Source organism: Hypanus sabinus, chromosome 5 (genome assembly GCF_030144855.1).
Source record: "Hypanus sabinus isolate sHypSab1 chromosome 5, sHypSab1.hap1, whole genome shotgun sequence".
NCBI classification, from domain to species: Eukaryota; Metazoa; Chordata; class Chondrichthyes; order Myliobatiformes; family Dasyatidae; genus Hypanus; species Hypanus sabinus.
Window position 1 is genome coordinate 151,775,631 of NC_082710.1, and position 16,244 is coordinate 151,791,874.

Consider the following 16,244-nt stretch of genomic DNA (forward strand, 5'->3'; position numbering starts at 1 on the left):
CCACAGAATCAACCTGCGCAGGTGCTTTGAGCGTCATTTGGAGTCGGACACCAACATCCCTCTGATCCTCCACACTGCCAAGAGTATTTCCATTAATACTATATTCTGCCATCATATTTGATCTACCAAAATGAACCATTTCACACTTATCTGGGTTGAAATCCATCTGCCACTTCTCTGCCGTATTTTGAATGCTATAAATGTCCCTCTGTCACCTCCGACATCCCTCCACATTATCCACAACACACCAAACCTTGTGTCATCAGCAAAAGTACAAGCCCTTCCCTCCACATCCTCATCCAGGTCATTCATAAAAGTCACGAAGAATAGGGATGCCAGAACAGATCCCTGAGGGACAACACTGTTCAGAGACAACTATGCAGAATATGATACAACAATTTGTGCCTTCCGTGGGCAAGCCATTTCTGGATCCACAAAGTAATGTCTCCTTGGATCCCATGCCTACTTACTTTCAAATGCCTTGCTGAAATCCATACACACGTCTCCACGTTCATCAATAGTTTTAGTCATATCCTCAAAAACTTCAATCAGGCTCGCAAGGCACGTCCTGTCTTTGACAAAGCCATGTTGACTATTCCTTATCATTGTATATCTCTCCAAATGTTCACAAATTCTGCCTCTCAGGATCTTCTCCATCAACTTACCAACCATTGAAGTCAGGCTTACTGGTCTACAATTTTCTAGGCTATCTCTACTCCCTTTCTTGAATAAGGAAACAACATCCGCAACCCTTCAATTCTCCGAAACCTCTACTGTCTTCATTGATGATCCAAAGATCATCGCCAGAGGCTCAGAAGTCTCCTCACTCTCCTCCTCCAGTAGCCTGAGGTGCATCCCGTCCGGGACCGGTGTCTTATCCAATTTGATGCTTTCCAAATGCTCCGGCATATCCTCTTTCTTAATATCTACATGCTCAAGCTTTTCAGTCTGCTAAGTCATCCCTACAATTGCCGAGATCCTGTTCCGTAGTGAATACTGAAGCAAAGTATTTATTAAGTACCTCTGTTATCTCCTGCGGTTCCATACACACTTTTTCACTGCCACACTTGATTTGTCCTATGTTCTCACGTCTTATCCGCTTGCTTTTAACATACTTGTAGAATGCCTTGGGGATTTCCTTAATCCTGTCCGCCAAGGCCTTGTCATGGCACCTTCTGGCTCTCCTATTTCCATTCTTAAGCTCCTTCCTGCTAGCCTTATAACATTCTGGATCTCTCCAAGTACCTAGTGTTTTGAAGCTTTTGTAAGATCATCTTTTGTTCTTGACTAGATTTACAGCAGCCTTTGTATACCCCATTTCCTGTACCTGCCATCTGCTCCTATGCAGAACCGAAGACAAATATTCCCTGCAAATACCAGGAAATCTGCAGATGCTGGAAATTCAAAGAACACACACAAAATGCTGGTGGAACGCAGCAGACCAGGCAGCATCTATAGGGAGAAGCACTATCGACGTTTCGGGCCGAGACCCTTCGTCAGGAATAACTGAAAGGAAAGGTTTTAAGAAATTTGAAATTAAGAAGGAGAGGGGAAAATGCGAACTGAAAGAAGACCGGAGGGGTGGGGTGAAGCTGAGAGCTGCAAGGGTGATTGGCAAAAGGGATACAGAGCTGGAAAAGGGAAAGGATCATGGGACGGTAAGCCTAGGGAGAAAGAAAGGAGGAAGGGAGCACCACAGGGAGATGGAGAACAGATGGGCAGAAAGACAGAAAAAAGGAGGGGGGGGGGAATAACTACATATATCAGGGATTCGGTAAGAAGGGGATGAGGGGCATTAACGAAAGTTAGAGAAGTCAATGTTCATGCCATCAGGTTGGAGGTTTCCCAGCTGGTATATAAGGTGATGTTCCTCCAACCTGAGTGTGGCTTCATTTTGAATTGCTCCCCCTCCCCCACTTTCAAATCTCTCGCTATCTTCCCTTTCAGTTATTCCTGACGAAGGGTCTCCGCCGGAAATGTCGACAGTGCTTCTCCCTATAGATGCTGCCTGGCCTGCTGTGTTCCACCAGCATTTTGTGTGTGTTTCTAAGGACAAGAGTATGGTCAACTATTCTGGCTGTGACCCTTTATCAGGACTGGAAAAAAAGAATGAGGAGCCAGAGTAAGGTGATGCTGCCGGGCCTGCTGCGCTCCACCAGCATTTTGTGTGCGTTGCAAATATTCCCTGAATATTTCCCACATTTCCTCCGTACGTTTCCCTGAGAACATCTGTTTCCAATTTATGATTCCTAGTTCCTGCCTGACAGCGTCGTGTTTTCCCTTACTCCAATTAAACGTTTCACTAACTTGTCTGTTCCTATCCTTCTCCAGTGCTATAGTAAAGGAGATAGATTTGTGATCACTATCTTCAAAACTGCTCGCCCACTGAGAGACCTGACAACTGGGCAGGTTCATTTCCCAATACCAGATCAAGTACTACTTCTCCTTTTGTGGACCTATCTACAAACGTTTGTACATGTTGTGTCTCATCTAATCACCTTGCTCTAAGGAGATGCCAATCAATATTTGGGAAATTAAAATCTCCCAGCAAAACAACCCTGTTACTATCACACCTTTTCCGAATATGTCTCTCTATCTGTCCTTGATGTCTCAGTTACTACTGTGTGGTCTTTAGAAAACACCAAATAGAGTTACTGAGCCCTTCTTGTACCTAACGTCCAGCCACAGAGTCTCCGTAGACAACCCCTCAATGACTTCCTCCCTTTCTGCAGGCCTCACAATAGTGACACAATGCCTGATCAAAAGTGCCACTCCTCCGCCTCTTTTGCCTCCCTCCCTGTCTATTCTGAAACATCTAAAGCCTGGCACTTGAAGTAGACATTCCTGCCCTTGCATCATTCAAGTCTCTGTAATGCCCACGGCATCATAGCTTGAGGTCCTGATCCACGCGCTAAGCTCATCCCCTTTGTTCTTAATATTCCTCGCATTGAAGTGGACACATCTTAATCTATCGGTCTGAGCGGGACCCTTCTCTATCACCTGCGTATCCTCCCTTTCCCACTGTCTCAAAGCTTTCCCTATTGTTTTAGCTCATCTCCCTTTCCTCCGTCGCTTTGGGTCGGTTCCCATTCCGCAGCGTCTAGTTTGAAGTCTTTCCAACAACCTTAGCAATCCTCCGCGCCAGGATATTGGTCCCTTTAGGATTCAAGTGGAATCTGTCCTTTTTGTGCAGGTCGCACGTCTCCCAAAAGAGGTCCGAATGATCCAGAAATCTGAATCCCTACCCCCTGCTGCAATCCCTCAGCCAGGCATTTATCTTCCACCTCATTCTATCCTTATACTCACTGTCACGTGACACAGGCAGTAATCCCGAGATTACTGCATTTGAGGTCCTGCTTCTCAACTTCTGTCCTAACTTCCTGTCGTCTGTTTTCAGGACCAACTTCCTTTTTCTACTATGTAGTTAGTACCATTTTGTACCATGACTTCTGGATGTTCTCCTTCCCACTTCAAGATATCCTGGACGCGATCAGAAAGACGCAGGACCCTGGGAGGCAAACTTACATCCACTTTTCTATCCTGCGACCACAGAATCACCTGTCTGACCCCCAAGCTATAGAATCCCCTATCACTGAAGCCATCCTCTTCCTTTTCCTACCCTTCTGAGCCACAGTGCCAGACTCTGTGCCAGAGGCCCAACCACTGTTGCATCCCCCAGGTAGGCCTTCACCTCAACAGTACTCAAAAAGTACCTACCTCTCCTCTGTACCTACTTCCAAGCACCTTAATAATGTGCCCTCTCGTGTTAGCCATTTGAGCCCTGGAAAATCCTTTGACTATCCAAAAGTTCAAAGCCTCTTATCATCTTCTGCACCTCTATCAGGTTACTTCTCATCTTCCGCCGCTATAGCTATAATGCCTATTGTTTCCTTTTTCTTGTTAGGTACTCGTGACACATGACAGTGGTACCCTTGTCTCGTGACTGGGGTTGAAGCTATACTCACTTGCGATAATGGTCTTGTGATGGTGGAGTGACGTCATTTTCCCGCCAGTAGTGATCATGTGACAGGTTGTTTTTACAGGTTATAAAATGAAGACCCCACCCTGTGAGGAGGGGCAGTTCGTGGCTGGATTTGCAATGTGGACTTCATGCCACTGCGTGATTTAATGTGATGACGCAGTTTAGTTGAAGGATGAAGTTTTTTATCTAATGCCTAAAGTTTAGAAGGTCATTGCCAGCAGTTTCTTTACAACACCGCTAGTTGAGTATCAGTGGAGAGTGAAGATCGGAGTTCGGGAGTTAAAGATCGAGGAGAATCGATTTTCGACGTGAAACGGGTTCGACCCTGTTTAATCCTTATTCGGAAGGATTTCGTTGACTGTTCTCGTGTTAATCTCTGCGGGATAGCAGAAAAGATTGAGGACAGTGATAAAGGAAAGGTCAGTGTCTTTAAACCGTTACGTTTCGTAAATTCTTCGTGGGAAAAGTTCGACGTCGGGGATCGAAGCAAAACGACGTGAAAGAGAATTTAAATCGTCTTATAAAGTCTCTCCTTTTAAATGGACTGTGAGCATTTTTGAACTTTTGGCAATACTACTTTAAAGAACTGTTTTTGCAACATCGCTTTAAGAACTGTTTAAGCGGCCACGCAGCAGCTGATTTCCGGTTACTTTAGTGTTTGTTTAATTTTTGAGGTTTGTTTTCAGTGTTTAATAAACGTGTTATTTGTTATATTATCCCTTGCCTATCTCATATATTTATTGCTGCCTGAATACGTAACATTCTCATATCTTGTTTGGAAGACCTTCCTCATCTTGTTTAGATCACAGTATTTTCCGACCTCAGGCGCTCCTTTTATGGCTGTCGGAATTATCCGTAAATTCCTGGTCTAGCCGTTAACGTAACGTTATGACAGTGCCAACGACCCGGTTTCAATTCTATCACCGCCATTAAGGCGTTTGCACATTCTCATGTAACAGCTTGGTTTGGCTGGTTTCTTGGAGCACTGGTTTCCGCCAATTTTCTAAAGTATGGATCAGAGTGCAGGTGGACAAGTTGATTTCCATGTCGGGGAGCCTGGAACAATATGCCATGGTCTCAGAATAGAGGGGCATCTATTCAGAACGGAGAGAAAGATGAATTTATTAAGCCAGAATAGAGTGGGGAATCTATGAAATTCTTTGCCACAGGCCGCTGTGGAGGCCAAAATCATTAGTAGAGTTTGGCAGATTCTTGATTAGTCAAGCTAACTTGTCAGGGACAAGTTCGGCATAGCTTTGTGTGCCGAAGGGCCAGTATTGTGCTGAATGTTTTCTATGTTTATCTCTAGATCTGAGAGGAAAATACCAGTTTTGTTCCTTGTTGAAGCAGCTATGATAAAATCTGAACTGAATGTAATCTGCCACCTGATGTTAAAAAAATGGCGGAGAGTTTAAGGAAACTTATTTTATTCTTATCATGGGATATAAAAAAAAGTAAAATTCATATATGTTACTCGCTGCTTGTTTATCCGTGTCGTCATTGGCGCAATTTAGGTGAAAACAACATCAGATTTCCTTAACCATGCTTTGTTATGAAGATTGATTGCATTTGTTTGGGAATTACAGGAGGAAGGTGGTTAAAGATAAATGTCAAACAAAAGAAGATCCGCAGTTGCTGGAAATCCAAGCAACACACACAGAATGCTGGAGGTTATCAACGTTTCGGGCCAAGAGCCGTCAGCACGAGATGTACCAGTCACTGCACCTCTCAGAGCACTTTCCCATGCAGTTATGTGAGAAGAAAGACTGCTCTCTTCCAAACCATATGTCCCTTCCAGAGAATGAACAACTGTCCTGCACCGATTCTAATCTAGAATTAGGTGCTCATAATGTGATCAATCTATTTATTTAACCAAAATCAAATTGTGTAACAGTCTTAAAGAACATAAGGCAGATTCCAACATAGGTTTTTTTTTTTCTGTGCTCACATTTGTTTGGTTTCCTAAACTCTTGCAACCAAGCATAACGATAGCTCAGGTACAACTGCATTTTCGCACTACCTTCATGTGTCTTGGTTCCGGTTGGCAGTTAACGTTAATACTACTTTCTTCCCGATTATGCCCCAATTTCTGTCAATTGCTACTAGTTACCCAATTACCGTACATCTGGCTCTCATCAGAGACTGGGAAATAAATACGATGCGACTCTTTCACGGGTTGCCAGTTCATTGGTCAATTCTCGTGTGATACTCCGTTCCCTGCTCCGAATAGAACCGGTATTTCTAAGTTCCGCTCTAGTTTCTAGAAAGTCCATGTGATTTCCATCTCCTTGTCAAGATCCCTCTGGTTTCTGGCTCTATGTTCAGTTCTTCGTCAGCCACCCCAACTGAGTCGACGTGCCAGTGTCCTATATTTGGGTTCTCCTCCGTCGCCGCCGTGTAACAACTTGAGGATATTGTGTTCTCTAATTACTACAATTTGTCATAATCAGTCTTTTAGTGTAGTATCAGAAACAGCCAGGGCTAATGGATATCTATTAATCTGTAATGTTGACTGGGTTTTGTTTTCTCTGTAGATGCTATCGTCTTGCTCAATAGTTCAAGTACACACAATTTATTTCATGCAAATGCCTAACTGCAAACTGCGCCTTGATGAAACATGCAAACACTATTATGCAAAGCATAATAAAATTACTAGATCTAGAAAAGATAAACCGATTAATTTCTTACGGTTCTCTTTCTCTTATTCCATTTGTTTCTTATTACTGTTGTAAATTCTAGGATTACTCCTGACTTTATTTGTCAATTTAATATTTCTTACAATGAAAGAATTTTGCAGGAAGAACAACAGAAATGGTAGAAATAGAATAAAAATGATTTCTATCCTAAGAATGAAACTTCTAACCGCCCCCCCCCCATACTGACACAAAATGACGTTTGCGTCAAAATAGCAAGACCACAGTACTTTTTAAAATTATATACTGAATTTCAGATGCAAACTATATTGGAACTTTTGCCGGTATGTACAACAAACAGAACACATTAATAACCTTTGATGCGGTTGTCTTAGTGTAATATTGTCTTGGAAATGTATGGAGTTAAATTGCAAGAAATCGATCAAAGTAAACTATACCGAATAATCGAGCAAAATGTACATTAGAACTTTATGAAGACTGCAGGCAGGAGTGTATTTTGGGAATGAATGCCGGATGTACACCACGTTAACATTGCAATGATTCGAGCAAAGTATCAAGAACATAAGTTCATCTAATGCCATCCATCTCAGATATTGTGTGGTGCATATGGCGAGGCCGCAACTTACTCAGGTAAAGATGTAGATTTTCGTCAATCAAAAAGGAAATTCTAGAAGGATCACAATCCCCTCGTGGTCTGGAGGCTTACGTGCCTCAATGACCCGGAGAGCAATATTAGCTGCAGACAGGGATTTGTGGACTGGTTCTTGGTTGTATCAGCTATGCCAAACTGTTAAACGATAGAGGACAGAATAAGAGTGGTCTACTTGTCCTCCACGTTCGCGGTTCACCTCAGGGCTAACAACCCTGTCTGGTAAAGCAAAGCAGTTACGGAAACAGCAATAGAGAGTTCTTCTACATCTGTGTGCGTCGGTATTCCTGAGTTCCCAGACGGGACTTGCATGTGTGACAGGATTGAAAACCGGGAGATGATAGTAAAGTGATGAAGGAAGACTTAAACACAGCCAGAGATGGAGGACCTTCATTGATGCCCTGAACGACAACGGCGCAACAGGCATGAATCAATCATCACCATTGCCACTAAATTAGCTACAAAAAAGGAAATCCACTTGTCAGTATATCTTAGCCCGGTATAAGTAACAAGGGTGCCATCATTTTTGGTAATATATGTCTTTGTCATACCATATCCATCTTCTATTTTCTTCAAGGCTATTGGCCGAACTTAGAACTGTGAGCACAATTACTTTATGAAACGCAGCTGTGTACGTCGGCTTCATTCTATAACAAAACCAAATGCAGTCATTTGCAGTCATTGCCTTTTTCAAATTCCCTGTGGTCACATTGGTCGAAAAATCACATCTTCCGTTTGCAGATTAAGAACTCCAGTAGACTGGAGGATTTTCTTTTAACGTGGAGAAAAAATGCGTAATATTTTCCCTATATAATATAGACCGAAATATGTGGTACAGCCGGTTTAGCTTATTGGTGTTTGCACCTTTACTACCAATATACAAGATTTCATATTATTAAATGGTATTTCACTGCAAGGAAAAGTATGATTTTCATTGTATGTACCGTAAATCTATGGTGGCAAGAGAGTTATGTCCTATTAACACACAAGCAGTCGCACAATATAAATGCTACTGATCGAGAGACACAAAATTTTGTAAATGCTGATATCTAGAGTATATAAAAAAGTTCAAAAAGCAACCTTCTGGAAGTTTTGCGCCGATCAGACGGCATGGGTGGACAGTCAATATTTCGAATGCACATTCTTCACCTTGAAGTTTCTGTAACAAAAGTGAGCATGAGGCGAAATGGGAAAAAGAGCATGCATATTCATCTTGCAGAATTATTTATGTATCAAACGCAAATTATTCATTGTACGATACCGTTCACAGCAGCAAGGCCTGCACATAAATTGGTTAAGAAGCTTTATAGACAATAATCTTTCATTATTCAAAGGATTGAAAAGTATATTTCAAACGCACAAGATGAGGCAGCAATTTATTTCCCAACCTATTGGGGTTGTCTATTGTATTGGGTGCTTCTGATAATGGCCTCCTTCACGTTGGGGTAACCGAACATGAATTCTGCGACCGCTTTGATGAGTACATTCGCTCCATCCGCCAAAATCCGTATTTCCATGTGGCCAACCATTTCAATTCCTATCCCCATTCCCATTCAAGCATGTTGCTTCATAGCCTCCCTTTCTGTCACAATCAGGCAACGCTCAGGGGGAAATAATAACACTTCGAGTTATCCTCCAACCTGATGACATGAATATTGATGTCTTCCATCGGTATTTCCCCTCCTCTTCCTTTATCTTTATTTCCATACACCGGTCTCTCATCTTCACTCACTTGCCTACTACATCCACCCTAGTGCCCCTCCTCAGTTCCTTTCTCTCATGCAACACTATCGACTCCTATCAGATTCTTTCTCCTGCAGATGCTTGACTTTTCCACATATCGCCTCTAATCTTATTGCTTCATCACCCCTGCCAACACACCTGGCTTCAGCGAGGACGTTCTAGAATGTCGCCCTCTCCTCATTCTCGGATCGTCCCTCTTCAGTTCCAGTCCTGACGAAATGTCCACTGCCGTTCATTAACATGGATGCTGCCTGATCTGCTGAGTTCCTGCAGCATTTTGCACGTGTATATTAAAAGTCTCCAGTGTAACTGCCTTGGACGCCACGCCTGGCAGCGGATTACACATTCTTATTACTCCTTGGGTAACAAAATCCACACACGACACTTATTATCTATCAAGACTTCTTCCTTCGCCCAAACTGAAAATCCTGATTTCGCTCAACCTGTCCTGATAACTCGTGCTCTCAAATCCATGCAGCATCGTGATAAATCTCCTCTGCACGCTCTACAGAGCTTCCGTATTCTTCCCATAACGAGCCGACCAGTACGGAATTCTGACTGTCGGCTGAAGAGAGTTTCACCTCTCAGCTCATGAATTGAAATCCCTTACTACTGAAGGACTGGACGGTCTGTACCTTCTTTAGTACCTCAGCAGTTTGCACGGCAACATTCGGCAGTGCTCGCTCACTGCTGAATACTAATAATAATATAAGTCGCATCCAGAAATTTTCCGGGCAGCGGACGATTTTCTCCCACGTAGCTTTACTGACGTAGTTGGAGTTCGCGTACGAGGCAATTTACAGCAGTGGTTTGCCATTGCCTTCTGCCGGGTGAGGTTTTTTTTCAAAGAAATCACCAGCTCTTAACCCGGCACGGATGCGAAGCGTGGCGGGAGCCGACTGGTATTGAACTTCGGAGCCTCCAATCCGCAGTCTTGCTCTGATGCCACTACGACGCTAGAAAGGAAAATATTAATTAAGGGCGTACCCTATATCCACCGTCTCCTGGCACATACGTCCTCATGTAGCCTTGCGTTTCAAGAATCACTCATTATAATGATAATCAGTAGCACAGGGATAATCTGTAATTACCGAAAAGTACCTTTATTATTTCAACTGAAGAACAGTTGAACTTACACATCCGAACTTCCGTGTGCACACCTACTAGGATTTCCTGACTTCCAATGAACAGTAAAATATTAGGAAATATAATACGAGGTAAAAGAATTTCGTCTACGGGTCACATGCTTCCCATCGTCCCGTTTCGCATCTCCACGTCCGGGAGATATCCTATGCCCATGACAGTGAATCTCCTAGAGTTATTGCTGTGTTGTATGTGAAAACGCATGCTTTTTATGCTTACTTCTTACCAATTCAATTATTGCATTCCTGTGTCATGGGTCTGACACTTACCACCCTTTTTTGTCTATGCACTAAGCCAGCTCCCATTTATTTGCCTTCCTCCCAGCAAGTGACAATCGACAATTTATAGTTCTTTGTTCTCAATCAGTAGCCAGCTTGAATTACGCAAGTCAAGTACAGACTCCAACAGTAACATTAGCTGCATGTTATATCCAACCAAGGAACACCTTACAAATAATTTCACGTTTGGAAATTTGGTAATCTCATTCAGCATAATACCTGGAGCATAATTGTGTCCACTTTGAAACGCTGATCAAGCCAAGCAATTTCATCTCAAAGAAAGGAGAACATATCGTTTCTTCATAAAATGGCAGCCACAAACGCCTTCCTCATGTCACGAACAAAGGCAATTGGTCGGTCTGCCTCCGCTGTCCTTGATTCATTCGAATCCACTGATTTATAAACTGTAGTCCATTCCGGCCAACACCTGATCAATAGTAACTCCAGTCATACTCTGCTCTTCACGTACACGTGGAACACCTGTGGGTTTTCCTTTTTCCTACCCGCCAAGGCTTTCGCCTATTCACTTCTAAAACTAATCATCGAATATTAAGATCCTTCCTGGCTACCATGTAACTCCCAGTGCTCTACCTGACAATTGCATCTTAAACATTGTGTATGTTGCTTTTGGCTTCCTCTTATTGAGGTATTCCATAACCCTTGTCAACTATAATTGTTTCACCCCACTATTATTTTCATGCCTCAATGAGACAAGCCTATCCATAACTCCTTGAATGTGCTCCCTAAACAGCCTCAACATTTTCATTATTCCGATGTAATTCCCTGAGTATATCTGCTCCGAATTTAAGCTCCCATGTTCTAGCCTAATAACACGGTAACTTGAAATCCCCAATCAAATAGTGTTTTCCATACCACGTGCTCCTATCTCTGTCCAAGATTATGGTAAAGGTCAGGGAGTTGTGGTCACTGTCTTCTAAATGTTCATCCATGGAGACATCTATCAACTGACAAGGTTTGTTGTCTCGTACTGGGTCCCTTATCGCCTCGCGTCCAGCTGTGCTGTCTATCTATTCTGTCAGGAAACCTTCCTTGCCGCACCTGAGAAATTCCGTCCGATCTTCACTTAGAAGGCGTCAATAAATACTAGAGAAGCTGAATTCACCAGAGAGTACTAGGTATGGGGTACTTCAAGCATAATCATAAACTTGGACACTCTTTGATCGGACTTTTCCTTCAAAATCCGCGTCCTGTTCAAATATTGTCCGTTGCCAGGAATAATGTTGATTTTCGGGTGCAGGCACTGTTCATACTTACTTTCCACTGCGTTATTTTCGACTCCTAAGCTAATTATAGACATTAATATAGAAATGGAACGAGAAACAAAGACCAGCACCGGAACACTAGAATATCCCTGATTTCCACGTTCAAATACAGGGACAGAAAATTGGATGTTTTGGAATTATATCAACGAGTTAGCGGTTGTTTGTGCAATCACATGATCTTTGGAATAGATCTTTTTCTTTACGGGGCATCAAGTATAGAACTGCACGTTATTTTATGTCTGCAAAGTATCATTTACACATCCATTCTGAAGTGTTATGCAAGATATAATCGAAACAACAGCATTAGACTCTTCATAGATGCAACTGGAAATTTGATCAGGAATATTTTCGAAACACTTCTCGCAAAATAAACTAACAACAAAAAACTATTTTCATTAGTGTAATAAAAATTCGAAGTCGTATGGACAGAAAAATTTAAGATTATCTGCCAATGTTAAGTCAATTTGTATTTATGCACCTTTCCTGTCCAGTTGTTCCGGGCTTTGTGCTTTTCCGTGGTGTATGATTCCATAATGACACCGACTATTCGGGAGACAGTTCAGAACGATTGAAGCGTCGACAAACCTACATAATATGAGTCATATCCTTGTATACTAATATTACATATTTCCTCCTATACAGCTCACAGAAAATCTTGTGATATGTCAACAATGCTTCTTCAGCGACTAACTGGATCCCTCGAAGTCTTCCAAATGTTGTGAACAGATCTGCATCCATCCATTGGAGCACACACTTGAACACGGAAGGTGCACTGCTAAAATTCAATTTTGAAGAATTATCTCCATGTACGTTTATGAACAAGATTTCAAAACTTCCACTTCTGCATTGTTCAGTCATAGGCCATAAATCTCTAGATGCATGAAAGGTTATGATACTTCATATTTCCTTACTTCAGTGTTACACCAAGTCTTTTCTCTTTTGGCTTCACTCTGGCATTTCAAATGTAGGGTGTGAATTCAGTAACAAAGTAGAGATACGTAAGTTCCATAGAGCATACATTTCGAGGCATGTGCTTAGTTTTTGCTTCTGTCAATATGAACAAAAATGTTTTCTCCCATTGTGATCCTCTGCCAGTCTCTGTCGATCAACATTGTCACTGTTTTTTTTTATGAAAACAGGGAATGACGTGTGATTGATATATTTCCTGTTATGGTCAGGTAAAACACCAAGTAAATCCTTTAAAAACAAACCAAGCATGTTTTCTATTTGAGCGTCTGTACGCTACTACAAAGAAAATAGTAATCAAATGAAGAATATTGCGTCAAAAATAACTCAAATATCTGATTCAATACTAGTCTCATTTTCAGCTTTACCTAATGTCTTCACGTATCTCCATTTTCTAGAAACTAGCCAAAATCTCCAATTTCTTACAATTGTCTGCACATATTTAGATATTGACTTGACTCTTCCTGCGTCATCTGCGAGTGTCCCAAGAACCAAATTTTCCCAAGGAGATGATGGTTTCCAAAAATTAGATACCTGGCATGACTAAAAAAATGAATTTGATTTAACCGTGAGCGGGTCATTGTTGGAGTGAGGTGTTCAGACTTTAACTCACCGAGGCTTCAGCGAGGGGAAGCGTAAGTGTCCAGTAGAACAGGCAGATTTTTTTTTGTTATATTTTTCTTTCGGATTACATACTTAGATCAGTGGGAATAACAGAGGGATACTGGAATGTTCTTCTCGCTCTTTGTGGGAAGGCAGAGGGCTCTCCAACATCCCAAATCAATAGGGCGTTCATCTAGTTGCAGCTTCGAACAGACCGTATTAAGGAGGTAGTTACATCCATGGTGTAGGACAGTGTTAAATAGGTAAGAGCTTGGAGGATGAACGGAGATAAGAAGCCTATGCAGAGTACACTTCAGCTGTTTCGCAGAATAATAGATATAGCCGGGGTGGGGTGGAGGTTGGAGGGGTGAGGGCGGTTGAAATGTCAGGATGACCTAATAGTGTTCAGAAACAGTTGTCAGGGCTCGACAACTGAATTTGTCTCCGTGTATCATAACGGAAAGGTGGAAAAGAAGCGACTTGCAGTGCTGGAGTATTCATTCGTTAGTGGAACAAAAAATATGTTGTGTGGTCGAGAAATGAATTACCTGATAGTTTAATGCTTCCCAGATGCCAGGGCTAGGACATCTCAGGTGGAGTTGGACCAGTATTCGTAAGTAGCAGGGTGAGCAGTCAGAGGTCGTGGCCCACCTTCGTTGAAAAGGGCATGCATAGAATCATTGACGATGTCCTACAAAGTTGTATTCTGGGGTTTAGGTTTTAAGTTAAAGTACAGGGCCCCAAGCGTTGTGATCTCAGGATTGCTACTCTTGCCACTTGTTATTGAGGCCAAACCAATAGAAGGATCGTGCACGTGGCTAAGGAATGGGTGCCTAAAGTGGAGTGAGGGTCGTCAGACTGAAGAGCTCTTCTAGTGAGATGTAATCAGTAGATCCGAGGAAGAAGAAAGGCGTGAACATGTTAATTGGATTGAATTGTAGACCAACCAAATATCTTTGGGATTTAGAGGAGGAAAGTTGCAGAGAATTTGCAGACTATTGCAAGCAACATGAAGTTCTCATGGCAGGCGATTTTAACTTCCCTAATGTGAACCGAGATTACCATACTGTAAAAGAGCTGGTTGGGAAAGCCTTTATAAAATGTGTTTGGAAAAGCATCCATAATCAGTACCCAGAGGTCCCAATTGAAGAGAATGTGATAACATAGACTGAGGCGACAGATCCAATACAGATTACAGCGGTGGAAGTGTTTGCTGTCTTGAAGCAAATTGGGGTGGATAATTGCTTGGGGTTTGATAAGGCATTCTCTTGGAATCTTTGGTAGTGGAGGCAGTGCAGAAATTGCAGAACCATAACAGAGATATCCACGGGTGAGGTACTAGAGGACTGAAAAGTAATACAGGAAGTAAAAGATCTTTGAGACCTACAGCGATAGTGCGGAAACTTATTATAAATTATTATACATGTGTGTTTGGATCGACAGGGGATGATTCCGAATATTCAACATGCCTTTGTGTTGGTAAGTCCTGTCTAACCAAACATATAGAGTTTTCCTAGGAAGTTATCAGAAAAGTTCACAAAGGGAAGGTATTGAATTGTGTGTGCATGGACTTCAGCATGGTTTTGTCGAGGACCTGCATGGGAGGTACGCCAAGAAGTTTGAGACGCTTGGCATTCAAGATGATTTGTACTGAGTTGTATTAAATATTGGCTTCGCGGGAAAAGATAAAGTGTTGTTGTAGACAATTGCATTTCTGGTTGGATATCTGTCACTACTGGAGTGCTGCATCAATAGGTGCTCAGCATGCTGTTCTTTGTCATCTCTATCATCATGGATTTCAGCAATGCATTCGATAAGGTACCCCGTGCAAAGTTTATTAAGAAAGTAAAGAGGCCTGGGATCCAAGAGGACATTGGTCACAGAAGGCAAGAGTGGTTGTAGACGGTTCAATTTATGCAAGGAGGTCGGTGACCAGTAGGGTGACTCAGGGATCTGTTCTGGGACTCCTTCATGATTTTTATAAGTGACCTGGATGAGGTAATGGAGGGATGGGCTAGTAATTTTGCTGATGACTCAAAGGTTGGAAATGTCGTGGATAGTGTGGAGGTCTGTTAGAGCTAACAGTGGGGCATTGATAGGATGCAAAACTGGGCTGGGAAGTGGCAGACAGAGTTCAACCCAATTAAGTGTGAGGTGTTTCATTTGGTAAGTTAAGTATGATGACAGAATATAGTAGTAATGGTAAGAATCTTGCCATGTTGAGTTATCAGAGGGATATTGGGGTCCGAGTCGAAAAGACACTCAAAGCTGTTGCTCAGGTTGACTCAGTGGTTAAGAGGGTATACCGTGCATTGACCTTCATCAACCATGGGATTGAGTTTAAGAGCCGAGAGGTAAAGTTACAACTATATAGGACCCTGGTGGGGCCTCACCTGAAGTCCTGTGCTCTGTTGTGGTCACCTCACTAAAAGAAGGATGTGGAAACTATAGAAATAGTGCAGAGCACAATTGCCTGGATTGGGGAGCACGTCTTATGAGAATACGTTAAGTGAACTCTGCTTTTTCTCCTTGGAGTGGCGAGGCATGAGAGGTGACCTGATAGAGGTGCATAAGATGACGAGAGACAATAATCGTGCGGATAATCAGAGGCTTTTTCCCCAGGGCTAGAATGACTAACACAAGAGGGCACAGTTTCCAGTTGCTTGGAAGTAGGTGCACAGGAGCTGTCAGGGATAAGTAATTTAATAGAGAGCGCTGAGTGCCTGGAATGTGTTGCCGGCAACAGTGGTGGAGGCGCATACGACAGGGTCTTTTAAGAGATTCATCGATAGGGACGTGGAGCTTAGAAAATAGAGGGTGATTGGAAACTTAGGTAATTTCCAAATAAGTACATGTTGGACGCAGCATTGCCGGCGAGGGGACTGTATTATGCTGTAGGTCTTGCATTTTTCTACGTTTCAATTATCTGAATAATAATTGGTT